General features: G+C 41.4%; 1 protein-coding gene across 2 annotated transcripts in view; it reads right to left on the bottom strand.

Annotated features, from left to right (window-relative positions):
• LOC132805819 (receptor tyrosine-protein kinase erbB-4-like) overlaps nt 1–14,766 on the bottom strand; it is a 172,141-nt gene that overhangs the window by 83,301 nt on the left and 74,074 nt on the right. The gene's annotated exons all lie outside the window — the stretch shown is intronic.

Raw genomic sequence — 14,766 nt, 5'->3', positions numbered from 1 at the left:
GGTTTGGTACCTGGAACAAGCAATCAACTGCTAATGAGACACTGGGCTTCATCACAAAAGATGCATACAGAATATAAAAAGCAAGCCAGTACTGCTGCACTTAAACAGAGTGCTCTTCAGACCTCATTGAGAATACTGTGTTCTGTTCTGGGTGTCCCACCTTAGAAAGAATGTGCAGGTCTTGGACAAAGTCCAGCGATGACTCAGCATTTCATCAGGGAACTGTAGGCAGCCCTTGAGCTTGTATCACTATTCAATCAACCCGATCATGGCTGATCTGCAACCCAATTCCATCAGTTTGCTGTGACTCCATATCCCTTATTGCCTCTAGTTATCAAAACTTTATCAATCTCACAAACTTAAAAATAATAATTGACCCAATTTGGACAACCATTTGTAAAAGAGATTCCATACATCTACCATACTGTATATGTAACAATAATTCCAAACTAGACTTCTGATTTGCTTGGCTCTAATTTTTAGGGTATGACCTGTCACAGACTCCCAACCAGTAGAAATTATTTCGATCTAGCCTCACACACCCCTCAATATCTTGAACATGTTAAGTTAACCAATTGTTTATCTTCCAAATTCTTCACTATCTAACCTTAGTTTGGATGATCTCTCCAGGTAATCTAACCCCTGGAGACTCTGTTCCATTTCCCCCCAAAACTAATGCAACTTTTCAAAGATGTATTGTTCAGACAGTTTTCAAAAAAAAAATCACAATGACAAATTGGATACATTTGGGTTCTATTCCTTGAAAATGAAGAGACTAAGGAATAACTGAGGTATTTACATTAATAAAGGGAACTAACAAGCATTGGTAGAGGAAATGATTGTTCCCTCAAATAAGGGGATCCAAAATAAAGAATAACAATCTTCAAATTTAAGCTGAACTTGTTAAAGTTGAATGTATAAGAAACCAATTCACAGAAAGAGCTTGAGAATGTGGAATGCACTGGCCTTAAAAACCTTAAACATCAAGTCAATGGCGGTAATCCAAGTTAAGATGTTTCCTTGGGATAGAAAGATACAAGATATGGAGAAAGGACATGAAATTGTGATTAAAAGAATAACGATGGCTAACAAAATGGCAGAACAGGTTCAATAGGGTGAATGGCATACAGTTCAAAATAAATTAACCTTAATTAGTAGTCATGACCATAAAAGATAAACAGGTACATTGGTGGTTAATGCCACAATCTTTGAAACATGACATAGCACGAAAGCCTTCCAATCAAGTGTGGCATTGTGATTTCAAAACTTGGCTCATCATTCACCTGCTCAACTCAAATGTGAAACTATGTATGGTAAACACTGTTGGCTTGATTTACTGGTAGAACTGATAACGTAGATTTGCATGCAGTGATAACATTGTTCTGTGTAATCTGAAAGTGTAATCAAAACATGAAGGATAAATAGTGCCAGTTCCCAGATTTGGCCATTTTGCAGCTCCACCACAGTAACAACTCTTGCATCAAATAATATAGAATGAAGTCCCTGGGAGATACTTTATTTTTTTCTCTTGGAGAAATTTAACAACTCCCCTTCTTTCCTCAAAGCTTCAATACCACACGAGACTGATGTGGCGGCTTATCACTGGAGCTTCAGCAATGACTGTCAATCTCCAATGGGAGGCATCAGTACCAACCCTAATTCCATCTTTGTCCAAAAGCCCAATATTCAACAGAGGCACTGTGCCATCAAACGTCAAATCTAGCCCAGAATCTTATAGTTAACAGTGAGGCATGAACCAAATGCATTTCCCTCCACAGTCCTTATTGTCCATTTCTTTCTCCCATGTTGCTTGGAATGTGGACTGAACATACTTGACCATGTTTCCAAAATGGCCACTCTTCATCAAAGTAAGCACAGACAATGCATTAACATTGCATCTTTCATGATCTCAGGGCACCCCCAAACACATGACAACCAATGAAGTGCTTTTGAAATGTAGGCACCATAACAGTTAATTGTACACAGTATGATCCCACAGCAACAATGTGAGAATTTTAAGACATTGGTTGAAGGAAAAATTGACCAGGAGACTGAAGAGATCATCTCTGCCCTTCTGTGGGATAGAAGTTGTGGGTCTTTTACGTTGACCTGAAGGACAGGTGAGGCCTCAATTTAACATCTCATCCGAAAATCAGCATTTCCAGCAGTGCAGAACACCCTTAGTACTGCACAGGTGAGTCAACCTATGTTTACATCCTCAGGTCTCTGGTCTGTGAGGTGAACCCACAATCTTCTAACTCAGAAAAGAGTGCTACTAACCAGACATTGCTGAGCCCAGATATTCAATCACTAGAGAGGATCACTGCCAAAACCAGGACTGAGCTCCTGCATTCACTTTCCAACTGTGGTGTCAAGAGAAAACCCATCGGGTAGCAGAGCCGTCTTGACTATTCCCCTCACACCACTGCTGTCCTACCTGAGCTCAGCTCTGGGATGGGGTTGTGGGGAAGGGATAATGTTATTTGATGTATTTGCTGCCTTTGCCCACTGAGCTATGAAGGCAGCAAGCTAGTTATTTTAAAATGGAAGTTGCATCACAAAAGCATTATTGGGGAGGTTGGGGGGAGGAGCAGGAAATAGCACAATTAAAAAGCTGTCAGATAAATACCCACTGAACCACAATGCAAATCTATGTTAAAAAAATCACAGACTAGCACAGACCTGCCTCTTGGCAGCATTCACTGCTGCGAAAAGAAAACCCATAAAACTTGACGTTCATCCCAAGTGTGCTCGTTCCTCGTAAGGGTGCGACCTACAATTTTTTTCTCTTGTATGCCGACTGATTATGTCAGGTACTTGTATATTAGTAAAATTATGAGGAAGATATAAATCACTGCAGCATTTTTGAGTGTTTCATCCAAACAAAATAATTGTCTGCCTGCTTCATGTATCTTGAGATTTGGGGATAATTTTCTTGGGGAATATTGGCAGAAATAAGATGAGTCTGTGACACCTGGATTGGAAGGGACACACCCTAGAATCCTCCAGGAAATCACAGATGAAATAGGTGAGGCTTTGGTTAAGATTTTTCAGACCTTTATAAAGCCTGGAGCTGCTTCAGGTGACTGGAAACTAGCAGAAATTAAGTTAATCGTCAAAGTCATTTAAAACAACATTGGTGGGTTGAGCAGCTGTAATACAAGGAGAGGACTGTGTCGATTAACATGTTTTTATTGGGGAGAGGGATAATATTTGGGGGAGTAAAGATTGGCTCCAGTACTTTCACTGGCTTTTTGTAATAGAACACAGTAACCAATCTTTACTCAGGCTTACATTTATTTACAGAGTGGAACATTACAAGTATACTCCTAATTCAACCAGACTAGAATTTTCAGTAAATGTTTCTTTATACACGTTTGAAGTCAAAATCAAAATAATTCCATCAATTGAAATTAACCAAATCAAAAAATGTGTGACACTTCCTTAAAAGGGAAATATTTATTTATACATATACATTTTTTAAAATCAACCTTGTTGGACATGCTATTGCACATCTCCATGATCATTGCATACTGAAGCAACTTCTAGCCCATAGATAGGGACACTACCGCTGCCACAAAACCATGTTGGTTTATAATTATTTTCAATCAACTTGTTTGGACATGTTACGATACACTTGAGGCAGGTGGAAGTTGAACCTGAACCATGTGGCTCACAGATAGAGATACTATCGGAGCTGTAATGTTTCTTTATATGTGCTTGGGTGAAACTCTAATTAATGTCCATCACCTGCATATAATTAAAGACAATTGATATACAATTAACTGTAGGAAGGACATGATCCAAACCTTCCAAAAAGTGCTGAGTGACACTAATAATACAGATGTATGGGGTTTATTTGATTTGGACAGAGAGTCCAGAACTGCACACATAAATCAAAATCAATTTTCATTATCATTTGGACTTGGATCAGTGATTGGTACGGCTCAAAGTTCAGATGACAAATAGACGTAGAAGGGGAAAAAAGTACAAACAATGACAGTGTGCTCCTGATTTTGGTTCAGCATTTGTTTTTAAAAGTGTTTTGGTAGAATGTTATTGCTCCTCTGCCAGCAGATGATGATTGTTCCTAACAAATTTCCCAACTGTTGAGTAGTGTGCGATTAGGGAAATATTGACAAATGTTCTGTGGGTTGACAATTGTGAAGATGGTCTGTACCAAGGGATGTAAATATGTGGAGGGGGGTTAAATTGGGAGAAAGGTGTAGCTTGTGAACATGTTATGCAACCTTAGGATCTCTGTTTGGAAATCTAGCCTAAGTTTGAAATCTCTGAGCCCAGGTCAGGATTTAGACTCCAAGAGATTTTCATACTCTGTTGACCAAAGCATTAGATAGGGTCAATGAAACATACTTCTGTTCTATGTACTCAAGGGGAGGCAGTGCAGAGCGGTAATACAGTGTATGAGTAAATCAGAACTCAAGATTGATATTCCCTGGACACAGGTTTGAATCTCACCGTGGCAAACAGTGAAATGTGAATTCAATAAAGTCTGGAATAAAGAGCTAAAGGTCCCAACAGCGACTATGTCAATCATTGTAAAAACCATTTGGTTCACAAGTGCTTGTTCAGGAAAGAAATCTGTCATCCTTACCTGGCTGGCCTACATATGATTCCAGTAATGGGTGATAATCCTCACCTCCACTTTCCTGCCTTATTCCCATAACCCTTGATCCCCTTATTGATTAAAAACCTTTAACCTCTTGATTATTACATATTTTTTGGAATGCCGTCAGTGTCCTCTATCATGAAGATTGATGCAAAGTTCTTGCTTAACTCCTCTGCTATTTCTTTCTCCCAGCCTTGTTCTCTAAGTGGTCTATGTTCCCTTTGGTCTCTCTGTTCCTTTTTACATATTTAAAGAAGCTTTGTCTTTATATTAGTTGCTAGTTTACCCTCAAAGTTTCAATGCTTCCTCTTTATTATTTTTGGTCATCTTTTGTTGGCTTTAAAACTTTCCCAGTCCTCTGGTATACCACTAATCTTTGCTGTATTATATGTTTTTTTTCTTTTAATTTGATGCTATCTTTAACTTCCCTGGGTAGCAGTGGTCAGTTTATCCTCTTCCTAGAATTCCTCTACCTCAGTGAGTTATATCTTGGCTATGAGTCATGCATTATTTTCTTAAATATCTGGAATATCTTAAATATTTCTTAAATACCCTTATTTGAGTTTAGCACAGTTGATTCCAACCCAAGTTTCTCCTCTCCAACCAAATGCTAAACTCTACCATGTTATTGTCACTGTTCCCTCGATGATCCTTTACTCACATAATTTATTAAACTTACCTCATTACTAATTACTACATCCAAAATCGCCTGATCCCTCATTGGATCCACAACATATTTTTCCAGGAAACTCCCAAATACACTATGAATTCTTCCTCTTGGCGACTTCTACAATGCTTACAGCAAACAGTATCACAAACCGACCAGGATTTTCACCAGCTTTTAATCACAAACATGCCTTTTCCCCAAAATGCTCTCTCTTCTTCCTTCATGTGCACAGCCTGAGAAAATTCACAGGCAATTACAGTTCAGTTTGCAGTTTATTTGATACCCATCGAGTGTGATTTTCCATTATCTCCCTCTATGCAGGGGATAATCCACATAGGCCTTTCAGTCACAAATTGTATTGCTCAGAATTTACAACTTTTTAAAAAATTTGACTGCATGTCCACTTTAAAAAAAATAATTAAAACATGTATCTTTTAATAGTTCAATATACTGCTAGCTGATTCATGTTTATGATCCATAATCACACAAAAAAGAGAAAGGTAACAGTCATGTTTTGCTCATTTTGAGGTTGTACAGGACATTGGTGAGGCCTTTTCTGGAGTACTGTGCACAATTCTGGTTGCCCTGCTATAGGAAGGCTATCACTAAATTGAAGGTGGTTCAGAAAAGATTAACTAGGATGTTGCCAGGAATGGAGGATTTGGGCTATAAAAAGACTGGATAGGCTGGGACCTTTTTTCACTGGAGCATAGGAGGTTGAGGGGTGACCTCATAGAGGTTTATAAAATTATGAGGGGCATAGATAAGGTGAATAGCAAGGATATTTTCCCCATGGTGGGTGTGTTCAAAACTACAGGTCATATTTTTAGAGAAAGTTTTAAAAAGGACATGAGGGGCAACCTTTTAACATAGAGAATGGTTTATGTGTGGAATGAACTGTCAGAGGAAGTGATAGGTGCAGGTACAGTTCCAACATTTGGAAGACATTTGGACAGGTACCTGAATAGGAAAAGTTTGGAGGGATATGGGCCAAATGCAGGCAGGTTTAGGAACATGGTCAGCGTGGGCTAGTTGGACCGAAGGATCTGTTTCTATGCTGTTCAACTCTGTGTTCTATGTTTTACATTTGCTAATTTGATGTTCCCAATCAACACATTAGGTTGTACTGCTTTTTTTTACGTGCCCTCATTATCTCCTGATTTATCCTCTGTCCTACAGAACAGTTACAGTTAGGAGCCGATAGACTTCTCCCACCAGTATCTTCTTCCCCTTGATCTTTCCTACATCATCCCATCATAGATTATTTCTTGCTATCGTATTCGTTCCATCTCATACTAACAAAGCTAATCCACCCCCCTTTCCTTTTTACCTGTCATTTTGAAAAGCCACATATCCCTGAATGTTTAGTTTCTAGCTTTGATCTCCTTGTAACCATGTCTCTGTGATGGCTACAACATCATATCCATTAACTTCTATTTGTGCCACTAATTTTTAAAATTTATTCTGAATACTATGCACATTTAATTAAAGAGCCATTAATTTTACCTGTTTACTCGTTTCTCCCCCTTTTACCCTATTTGCTGCTGCTTTTTAATATTTGCACACACTGGCCTTTCCTGTCCCACTCTGCCTATTATTATTAAAATAGTTGCCCTCCAGTGTGGCAATATCCTCTTACTTTGTGAGTCTACGTATTCTCCTAAAGCCTCCTCCCTCTAATTCATTTAAAGCCCTCCTATAGCTGTAGTTATTTGATTCACCAGGACATTGGTCTCAGCATGGTTCAAGTCAAGCCCATCTGACTGAAACAGCTTCTTTCTACCCCAGTACTGGTGCCTGTACCCCACAAAGTAAAACCCATTCCTGCCACATCGCTCTTTATGGCATGTACTTATCTCCTTCACCTTGTTTACTCTGTGCCAGTTCGCTGGTGGCTCTGGTAGTAGTCCTGAGATTATTATTTTGGAGGTTCTGCTCTTCAGTTTAACTCCTAACTGATTATGGCTGATCATCTTACCCGTTCCTGCTTTTCCCCCACACCTCGGCCCTAAGAACTGTATTGAACTCCTTCATGAAAATATTAAATATTTTGGCTTCAACTACTTTCTCTGGCAGAGAATTCCACAGACCACCACTTTCTGGGTGAAGAAATTTCTCCTCATAGAGTCCCCAAAGTGTTACAACAGCTTTACTCTGCCCTGGTCTATCTGGACTCCTGGAGATTGTGAAATAGTTTTCTTATCAGCAGCAGAATAATTCACAACTTTGCCAAAAAGATTAGAGATAAATTTAGCAATGTGAATGTCAGCAGCCAGCTCACAGTGCAGTGATCTCCCAGAATCCAAGCTAAACAATCACTGGCTGACAAGAATTTAACCGTAACTACTGTACCTCCCTTCAAATAGTAAAGAAAGAGAAAGTCTATGGCAATGCAAATTGTACATGTGCCACTGAATGGACTCTTTGACAAATATATCATCTCCACCTTTTGATGCCCCTGTCCTGAGCAAAATCTTTACTTAGAGTCATAGAGTCATAGAGATGTACAGCATGGAAACAGACCCTTCGGTCCAACCCGTCCATGCCGACCAGATATCCCAACCCAATCTAGTCCCACCTGCCCAGCACCCGGCCCATATCCCTCCAAACCCTTCCTATTCATATACCCATCCAAATGCCTCTTAAATGTTGCAATTGTACCAACCTCCACCTTATCCTCTGGCATCTCATTCCATACATGTACCATCCTCTGTGTGAAAAGGTTGCCCCTTAGGTCTCTTTTATATCCTTCCCCTCTCACCCTAAACCTATGCCCTCTAGTTCTGGACTCCCCAATACCAGGGAAAAGACTTTGTCTATTTATCCTATCCATGCCCCTCATAATTTTGTAAACCTTTAATTAGGTCACCCCTCAGCCTCCGACGCTCCAGGGAAAACAGCCCCAGCCTGCTCAGCCTCTCCTTGTAGCTCAGATCCTCCAACCCTGGCAACATCCTTGTAAATCTTTTCTGAACCCTTTCAAGTATCACCACATCTTTCCGATAGGGAGGAGACCAGAATTGCATGCAATATTCCAACAGTGGCCTAACCAATGTCCTGTACAGCCGCAACATGACCTCCCAACTCCTGTACTCAATACTCTGACCAATAAAGGAAAGCATACCAAACACCTTCTTCACTATCCTATCAACCTGCGACTCCACATTCAAGGAGCTATGAACCTGCAGTCCAAGGTCTCTCTGTTCAGCAACACTCCCCAGGACCTTACCATTAAGTGTATAAGTCCTGGTAAGATTTGCTTTCTCAAAATGCAGCACCTCGCATTTATTTGAATTAAACTCCATCTGCCACTTCTCGGCCCATTGGCCCATCTGGTCCAGATCCTGTAATCTGAGGTAACCCTCTTTGCTGTCCACTACACCTCCAATTGTGGTGTCATCTGTAAATTTACAAACTGTACCTCTTATGCTCGCATCCAAATCATTTATGTAAATGACAAAAAGTAGAGGACCCAGCACCGATCGTTGTGGCATTCCACTGGTCACAGGCCTCCAGTCTGAAAAACAACCCTCCACCACCACCCTCTGTCTTCTACCTTCGAGCCAGTTCTGTATCGAAATGGCTCGTTCTCCTGTATTCCATGAGATCTAACCTTGCTAATCAGTCTCCCATGGGGAACCTTGTCCAACGCCTTAATGAAGTCCATGTAGATCACATCTACCGCTCTGCCCTCATCCGTCTTTTTTGTGACTTCTTCAAAAAACTCAATCAAGTTTGTGAGACATGATTTCCCACGCACAAAGCCATGTTGACTATCCCGAATCAGTCCTTGCCTTTCCAAATACATGTATACCCTGTCCCTCAGGATTCCCTCCAACAACTTGCCCACCACTGAGGTCAGGCTCACCGGTCTATAGTTCCCCGGCTTGTCTTTACCGCCCTTCTTAAACAGTGGCACCACGTTAGCCAACCTCCAGTCTTCCGGCACCTCACTTGTGACTATCAATGATACAAATATTTCAGCAAGAGGCCCAGCATTCTAGCTTCCCACAGATTTCTCGGGTACACCTGATCAGGTCCTGGGGATTTATCCACTTTTAACCCTTTCAAGATATCCAGCACTTGCTCCTCTGTAATCTGGACATTTTGCAAGATGTCACTATCTATTTCCCTACAGTCTATATCTTCCATATCATTTTCCACAGTAAATACTGATGCAAAACATTCATTTAGTATCTCCCCCATTTTCTGTGGCTCCACACAAAGGCCGCCTTGCTGATCTTTCTCTCCCTAATTACCCTTTTGTCCTTAATATGTTTGTAAAGACCCTTTGGATTCTCCTTAATTGTAATTGCCAAAGCTATCTCATGTCCCTGCTTTGCCCTCCTAATTTCCCTCTTAAGTATACTCCTACTTTCTTTCTACTCTTCTAAGGATTCACTCGATCTGTCCTGTCTATACCTTACATGTGCTTCCTTCTTTTTCTTAACCAAACCCTCAATTTCTTTAGTCATCCAGCATTCCCTATACCTACCAGCCTTCCCTTTCACCCTGACAGGAATGTACTTTCTCTGGATTCTTGTTATCTCATTTCTGAAGGCTTCCCATTTTCCAGCTGTCCCTTTACCTGCAAACATCTGCCTCCAATCAGCTTTCAAAAGTTCTTGCCTAATACCGTCAAAATTGGCCTTTCTCCAATTTAGAACTTCAACTTTTAGATCCGGTCTATCCTTTTCCATCACTATTTTAAAACAAATAGAATTATGGTCGCTGGCCCCAAAGTGCTCCCCCACTGACACCTCAGTCACTTGCCCTGCCTTATTTCCCAAGAGTAGGTCAAGTTTTGCACCTTCTCTAGTAGGTACACCCACATGCTGAATCAGAAAATTGTCTTGTATACACTTAAGAAATTCTTCTCCATCTAAACCTTTAACACTATGGCAATCCCAGTCGATGTTTGGAAAGTTAAAATCCCCTACCATAACTACTCTATTATTCTTACAAATAGCTGAGATCTCCTTACAAGTTTGTTTCTCAATTTCCCTCTGACTATTGGGGGGTCTATAATACAATCCCAATAAGGTGATCATCCCTTTCTTATTTCTCAGTTCCACCCAAATAATTCCCTGGATGTATTTCCGGGAATAGCTTCCCTCAGCACAGCTGCAATGCTACCCCTTATCAAAAATGCCACTCCCCCTCCTCTCTTGCCTCCCTTTCTATCCTTCCTGAAGCATTTGTATCCTGGAACATTAAGCTGCCAGTCCTGCCCATCCCTGAGCCACGTTTCCGTAATTGCTATGCTATCTCTTCTTGCTGTCCATGCTCTAACTCACTCTTTCTAGTCAATGAGCTGAGCCTACCTGGTGTATAACTTTAGCCATTCATCATTAACAGATCTGGCTGGACCACATGCTGTGATACTCTCTGGTGTCTACCCCTGGGTCACTCGGAAGAACGGAGATAACGCTCCAGCTTTTTTTTTTGTTCATGACTAAACTCCTCTGAAACCGCTTTAACCATACCTCCATAGGAGCAGTAGGAGGCCATTCAGCTTATTATGGCCTCAAACCTCCCCGTATCTCTGTAACTCCTCCAGCCAACTCAAGCTTGATATTTCTTCAACTCTGGAGTCTTGTGCATTCTGCGTACCAGCCTTTTACCGTTGATTACTATGGTAATTGTTCAGCCATTTTATCAAAACGCATGGCGCTGGAAAAAGCAGAGCAGGTCAGGCAGCGTCCGAGGAGCAGGAGAGTCATCAAGAATATGGAAGATGAAAGGAGGCTAAGAGATAAATAGAGGCTGGAGGTGGGGCTGGGGGCAAGGTAGGTGGGATACCTGAAACATCAAATCTCCTGTTCCTTGGATGCTGCCTGACCTGATGTGCTTTTCCAGCACCATGCTTTTTGACTCTGACTCTCCAGCATCTGCAGCCCTCACTTAGAGTCATAGAGTCATAGAGATGTACAGCATGGAAACAGACCCTTCGGTCCAGCCCATCCATGCTGACCAGATATCCCAACCCAATCTAGTCCCACCTGCCAGCACCCGGCCCATATCCCTCCAAACCCTTCCTATTCATATACCCATCTAAAAGCCTTTTAAATGTTGCAATTGTACCAGCCTCCACCACTTCCCCTGGCAGCTCATTCCATACACGTACCACCTTCTGCGTGAAAAAGTAGTCACTTAAGTCCCTTTTATGTCTTTCCCCTGTCACCCTAAACCTATGCCCTCTAGTTCTGGACTCCCCCACCCCAGGGAAAAGACTTTGTCTATTTATCCTATCCATGCCCCTCATAATTTTGTAAACCTTTAATTAGGTCACCCCTCAGCCTCCGATGCTCCAGGGAAAACAGCCCCAGCCTGTTCAGCCTCTCCCTATTTCTCAGATCCTCCAACCCGAGCAACATCCTTGTAAATCTTTTCGAAACCCTTTCAAGTTTCACAACATCTTTCCGATAGGGAGGAGACCAGAATTGCACGCAATATTCCAACAGTGGCCTAACCTATGTCCTGTATAGCCGCAGCATGACCTCCCAACTCCTGTACTCAATACTCTGACCAATAAAAGTAAGTATACCAAATACCTTCTTCACTATCCTATCTACCTGCAACTCCACTTTCAAGGAGCTATGAATCTGCACCCCAAGGTCTCTTTGTTCAACCATTTTTGTCCCTCCCCTCAGAAATTCCCTCCCGAAACGTTTTCACTTTTCCTTGAAAACTCTCAGTGAAAGTCACCTCTGACAAAGCATCTGCTCTCTTCACCTAGTGCCTCCTTCTTTGACTGCCCATTAAAAGCTCCCTGTACATCTAAGCTAGAGTTCTTACTCCAGGTTTGTTTTATATCACCTTCTTTCCTGGAAGCAGTGACCCATGTCAGAGTACATTTCTGAAAGTTCCAAGTTAGTTCTTTTCTTTCTGGAGTCTCCATTGTGAACCTCATCAAGTTATTCAGTTGGGAGAGCATCACAACTGAACATGATCCGATTCTCATTCACTCATCCTCAGGCATATTCAGTTTTCCAGTGGGGTCCACTGCACAAACCAGCAACAAGACTCTAGCAGACTTTTCTTTTACTTTCCCAATCCAGGTGGCTTGAGGTCATTGTAGCAGCCCCACACCAACTGAGATCAGCTAGACAAGGAATCAACGATGGAAACTTTCTAAGCCAAATTTGATCCATCACCGGAGATGGTAGTATAGCAGTAATGGTACTGGGCTAGTAATCCAGAGATCAAGGCTAATTCTGTGGGAATTTAGGTTCAAATCCCACCATGGCAGATAGGGGAATTCAAATTCAATTAATAACAATGTGGAATTGTAAGCTTGTCTCAGTGATGGTGAGCAATAAACCATGATTGATCATTGTAATGTTCTTTTAGGTAAGGAAATCTGTCTCCACATGACTCTGAATCCACAGTAATATAGTTGGCTCTTGACTATTCTCTGAAACGGGCTGGCAAACCACTGATTTCAAAGGCAATTAGGAATGAGCAACAAAATGTTAGCCTTGCCAGTAATGCCCACATCCCATGAAAAAAATGAAGAAAGAAAAACGTATTTCCCAATGTCATGAATCTGCAATGCCCTAGTCTTAAAAACAGTGTGATCTTCTGCCTTCAGCACATAACTACTGAAGACAATATTTTCCTACTTCAGAACCTACACTGTAACTTAGGAGCCAAGAAGCAAGCAATTATTTTTACAGGTTCGTGAGATCGAAGAAACCAGCAGGAACTGCTTAAAACATTTTCAAGCACCTGTCTGAAAATCATAGCTGCCCAGAGCAGGTGGAGTCCTGCAATTTGATATTCTTGGCAAACACAATCTCACATGGTATCAATAAATGCATAATCTGCAGGAGTGATACTCCATATCTCACACTCATAGAACGATCATCGCTTTTGTAACATACAGATTACTGTGGCTTTCCACTTCCAATTGTCTCATTTATTTAGTTTAGCTTGTCCATCTTGATCTTACAGGACATCTGTAAGTTTCCATAGTTGATGAGACTATTGGTTGACAGCTTCAAGTGTTCACTTTGCAGGGGAGGGGTGTGGATAGGGAAGTGATTAGTGTTTACAAGGTCTGGTTTGACAAGCCTTGAATATTTTCTTTGTTTGCATTCTGTTTGCAGGTCCTCCTGGCTGTTTTTCCTATTTATTTACAATAATATCTGATGTCATTGGCACCAGCCCTGGACTGGATGAACAAGTCCTGCGACTGCAGAACCTGCCTGCACCAATACAAACTCTTTTCTGTTGAAAACAGCCAGACCACATCACTGTGAATAACAGCAACTCTGTGGGTTGGAGTCTAGCAAGGATCAGCACTCAGACCTGGCGGCTGCATGTGTAAACAGCTTGTTTATGTCTTGCTTGAGCAAGTACAGTGATTGCAGTGTTGGGGTTTTTCCTTCTTTCCTCACCCAGCCCCTGAGATTTCCCCCTTTCATCCTGAAAGGTGCTGATTCAAATTGATGCACAGATCCCAACATGCTTGCAGCCCCTCAAGTGATCATGGAAACCAGGTCTTAGTGGATCACTTGACAAAGGCAAACAGATCTAAAATGTCCTCATTGGATGCTCACATGTGCATTTTCTTGAAGGAGTTCATAAGACAGAGCAACTGAGGTGGATCACTCTACCAAGTCCTCTAAGAATCTTGTATGTCTCAATAAGATAGGTCTCATTCTTCTAAATGCCATTGAGTACAGGCCCAATCTATTCAACCTCTCCTCATAAAACAGTCCTTCCATATCTGGTATCAGCATAATCAACCTTCTCTGGGCTGCATTCAATGACAATTTGTCTAAATAAGGGGCCCAAAACTGGTCACAGTATTCCAACTGTGGTCTGATTAGTGCCTTGTACAGTTTTAGTGAAACATCCCTACTTTTACACTCCATTCCCTTTGAAATAAAGGCCAACATTCCATTTGCCTTCCTACTACCCACTGAACTTGGATGCTGGGTTTTTTTTGAGACTCATGGACCAGGACTCCCAAATCCCCACTCTGTAGCCTTCTTCAGTCTTTCTCCATTTAAATAGTATTCAGCTTCTCTATTCTTCCTGCCAAATTGCATAACCTCACATGTTTTCACATTATATTCTATCTGCCAAGTTTTCTTTTTCAAAACATACTCACTTAACCTGTCTATATCCTGCTAAAGGGGGTTAGTTGGCTGGATGGCTGTTTTGCAATGTCGAGTGCATTGCCAACAGTTTGGGTTTAATTCCTGTACTGGCTGAGGTTACCATGGAGGACTCTCCTTCTCAACCTCTCTTCTGAGGCATGGTGACTGTTGGGCTAAACCACTACCTGTTGTCTCTCTTTCTAATAAGACAGCAGCCATTTGGTCTTGTAAAACTATGGTGACTTTTGATATCCCTCTTTATCAACTGATGATCACATTCAGAGAACCTGGTTGATCTTTCTTCTCCCAAATCCAGGGACATTGAAGCCAACTCCAATGCAGTAATAACTGAGATTGGT

The sequence above is a fragment of the Hemiscyllium ocellatum genome, chromosome X (assembly GCF_020745735.1).
Source record: "Hemiscyllium ocellatum isolate sHemOce1 chromosome X, sHemOce1.pat.X.cur, whole genome shotgun sequence".
NCBI classification, from domain to species: domain Eukaryota; kingdom Metazoa; phylum Chordata; class Chondrichthyes; order Orectolobiformes; family Hemiscylliidae; genus Hemiscyllium; species Hemiscyllium ocellatum.
This window is presented reverse-complemented; position numbering and strand designations above follow the sequence as displayed.